Below are 4,011 nucleotides of genomic sequence, written 5' to 3' on the forward strand. Positions count from 1 at the left end.
CGTAGTGATACTGCCTCGGAAACCCAAGGAGGGGTCGCTATGAGTCAGGTTTGACTCGACGGCACATAACAACAACAACAATATGTATCAAAAGACCTCTCCAAAAGAGTCAAAAGGTAATTCACAGATCGGGAAAAAATATTTGGTAACGACCTATCCGACAAGGGACTTACCTCTAAAATTTATGGAAAACTCCAACACCTCAACATCAAAAGGACTAACGATTCAACTAGAAAATGGGCAGAGGACATGGACAGACACTTTACCAAAGACGATGTTCAGGTGACCAGCAAAGACATGAAGAAATGCTTACAAACATTAGCCATTAGAGGATGTTCAGGTGGCCAGCAAAGACATGAAGAAATGCTCACAATCATCAGCCATTAGAGAGATGCAAATTGAAACAATGAGATACCATCTCACTGTACACTAATAGCAAAGTTCAACAAGGCAGAAAATAACAAATGCTGGCAAGGGTGTGGAGAGGTTGGGACTCTCATACACTGCTGGGAGGACTGTCAAATGATACAATCACTGTGGAAATCGGTATGGCGTTCCCTTAAAAAGTTGGAAACAGAAATACCACTTGATCCAGCAATTCCATTACTAAGTATATATCCTAAAGAAGTAAGAGCCAGCACACAAATACATATATACACACCCATGTTCACTGAAGTGCTATTCACAATAGCAAAGAGATGGGAACAACCTAAGTGCCCATCAACAGATGAATGGATAACCAAATTATGGTACATACACACAATGGAATACTATGCAACATTGAAGTATAATGTACAATCTGCGAAACATCGCAAAACGTGGATGAACTTGGAGGATATTATGCTGAGTGAAATAAGTCAGTCCCAGAAGGACATATATTGTATGAGTCCACTATTATAAATTTTCTTTGTTGGTTACCAGAAGTGGGAGGTAAGAGACATGTATTGATTTGGGTGCAGGAAACAACCAACAGCAAGTGACCAGTACAATATCACTAAGGAGACGTGCCCAAGAGGTACAGATGACAGGTAATTATTACACACACAAGACTGCGTTCTCGGTAACAACAAACACTAACCTATGGATATACAGGTAATCATTACACACACAAGACTGGGTGGATACATAGGTAGTCCTTACACACCCAAGACTGGGTAGGTACACAGGTAGACAGCCAAGATGATCAGGTATGGGTCAGCGAGTGGGAATATACCCACAACCATAAATGGGTTTGGCAGACAATATTTCTATATACATATTTGTATGCCTATAAAAATGTCCACATGTACAAGAAAGCAATCTGGCCAAAATTATGACAATGTCTTGACCACAACCAAATACCTTGAGGGAGTGAGTCACTGGCCTGCAGGCTTGGGACCATGGCTGTGAGGACATCAAGTTCAATTGCCGTAACGTAATACACAAAAGTAATGTTCTACCTCCTACTTTGGTGAGTAGTGACGGGGGTCTCAAAAGCTCTCGAGCAGCCACCTAAGATGCATTATTGGTGTCTCCCCATCCAGAGCAAAGAAGAGTGAAGAAAATCAAAGATGTATGGAAACAATTAGTCCAAGGGACAGGTGAACCATGGGGACCTCAGCCTACATGACCCTGAGACCAGAAGAACTAGATGGTGCCCAGCCACCACTGCCAACCACTCAGAAAGGGATCAAAATAGGAGATCCTAGATAGAGTGGGAGAACAATGTGGAGCAAAACTCAAAATCATAAAAAAGTCTGATAGAGACTGGTGAAACCCCTTTGGGTCTGGAATTGAATTCACTTCTGAGTCTTAACCTTCAGCCAAACAACAGACAGGTGAACGTTTACCCCAGGCAGGTGTGCTCCTTAGAAAATCAACGACGGGAGACCAGAAGGGCAGTGTTTGCAGAGGGAGAGAGCTCAGAGGGCAGGGATGCAGATGGAAGAAGGGCACAGGGTTGAGGTAACCCCAGGGAGGCAGTGGGAGGAGAGCTGTTAGATTATGGGGGTTACAGTAACGTCATGAAACAAAAGCCATACGAACTGCTGTATGGAAAACGAATTTGTTCTGTGAACTTTCACCCACATCACAATAAAAATAATAATGTGGTCCCTGATGGCGTTCCCATCCTCAAATCCCTAATCATTTTGAACAAACCTCCCGATCCTCATTCTGCATTGGGCCTGCAGACTCCCTGGGGTCCTGCCTTCCCCACCTGCCCTGTGGCCCCCAGGGAGGCTTGGTTTACTTCAGGGCTCCCCGCTCAGAGCATCCCACACTCATCGCCCCTCAGGCCTCCTTCCTGAGAGCAGCCCATGCCCCCCCCCACACACACCAGCGCACACCCTGTCACTCCCCACACCTCTCCCCTCAGTCCATCTCCTGACACTGTGTTCAGGAAGACAGGGGCTTGGTCCCAGCTGTTGACATCATCCCCACAGCACCTCCCTCCGACTCGGCTCATGCCGACCTGGTCTGGGTCCCCTGTCCCCCAGCCACTGACCCTGCGTCCACAGGCTCAGGCTGCACCCTTTCTCTGCCATCACAGGCGGCCGCCGTGGGAGGCGGCCCGGGAGCCCTGCAGCCGCCGTCAGCAGGGGCCAGCGCGGCCGTCCCAGAGCAGGTCGTGGCCGCTGTGGGCGCTCCCTCTCCCGGGAGCAGGGGCCTCCAGGAGCCTCTCTCACGGAGCCCGTGTGCTGGCCGCTGTGCCGTGCCACTGCCCGGGTCCCGACCTGGCCCCGGGGTGTCCCGGGCAGGCCCTCTGCACCGGCTCTCAGGAACCAGCAGCAAGCCCGGCCGGGCCGGCACGGTGCCAGGGCAGAGCGGCAGGCTCCGGGGCTGGGCAGTCGCGCGCGGGCGCATCTCCCCTCGGGCTCGGGAGCTACCGCTTCCCAAAGGCCATGAACCCTCCGACGAGACGAGGCGAGAAGGCCCTCCGTGCGGGGCAGCAGCCGCGCAAACTCCTTTACGAGACGCCGCGAGCCCCTGCCTCCAGGTGTGAGCCGAGAGCCCAGCGGGATGAGAGGCGGCCGCGGGCCGAACCCACTCCTCTGAACCCCAGTAGCCAGGGTGCCCGCTGGCTGTCTCAGTGCCCTGAGGGCTCCGACTAACCGTCCTGGGGACTTCGCAGCTGCTGGCTTTGCTGCCAGTCATTCCGTTGGTAACGTGCACGCTTATTTACGTTAACTTTTTTACATTTCTCAGAAGTCAGTGGTGTTGTGTCCCCACCCTTGACAGGGAAGAAAGCTCTGTTTTCTTAAGAAGACAGTTCAGTCCCCGCCCTCCCGCCTTTGCGGGGGCCCCAGGTGCGGAGGACAGTTTGCACTGGCCCAGAGTGGCCTGGGGGCCGGGGAGCGGGGCTGGCCACCGACTTCCGGAAACCCCATGGGGCACAGTTCTACCCTGACCTATACCCCATACGGGGGAGCCCAGACTCGGCACTGACCCAATGGCATCTGGTTTTACCAACCTACAACCCCCGCACCCCACCAAGAATCAAGGGAACCCCAAAAGGGACAGGCAGTCAGCATGACCTTCACCGACCTTCAAGGCTCAGCTCCGTGTCCCCTCCCAGGGGGACTGCCTCACCCCCTGCATTCGCTCCCCAGGAAGCAGGAACTGGAGCTTAGGGACAGGAGCATGGGGCCCCGCCCTCCTTGGGGGCCCCCCGCCAGTGATGGGGCGACAAGTGACATGACACCCAGGCTTTCCAGAAGCGTGGGGGCAGCAGCTGTCTGCCTGCTCTCCCTGGGTCCCCACGGGGTCCCAGAGTGGACAAAGGGTGGGTGGGCTCAGAAGCCTTGCTCCGAGCAGGGACCTGGAGAGAGGACAAGGTGAAGACAGTGCCTGGGGCTTCCATCCCCAAGGAGCCCCTGACAATTATCCCTCATTTGCTTCTTAATTGTGCCATTAGCAACTGTTCAGGGGCCTGGGATGTACCCTTTCTTAATTTTCTATTTATTAATATTTAATCTCAACCAAGCACAGAGTCACTGGGGCAATAACGTGGCAGCCACGGGAATAAGAACA

Source organism: Orycteropus afer, unplaced genomic scaffold (assembly GCF_000298275.1).
Source record: "Orycteropus afer afer isolate SDZICR_OR568_19922 unplaced genomic scaffold, OryAfe1.0 scaffold00469, whole genome shotgun sequence".
In the NCBI taxonomy this organism is placed as follows: domain Eukaryota; kingdom Metazoa; phylum Chordata; class Mammalia; order Tubulidentata; family Orycteropodidae; genus Orycteropus; species Orycteropus afer.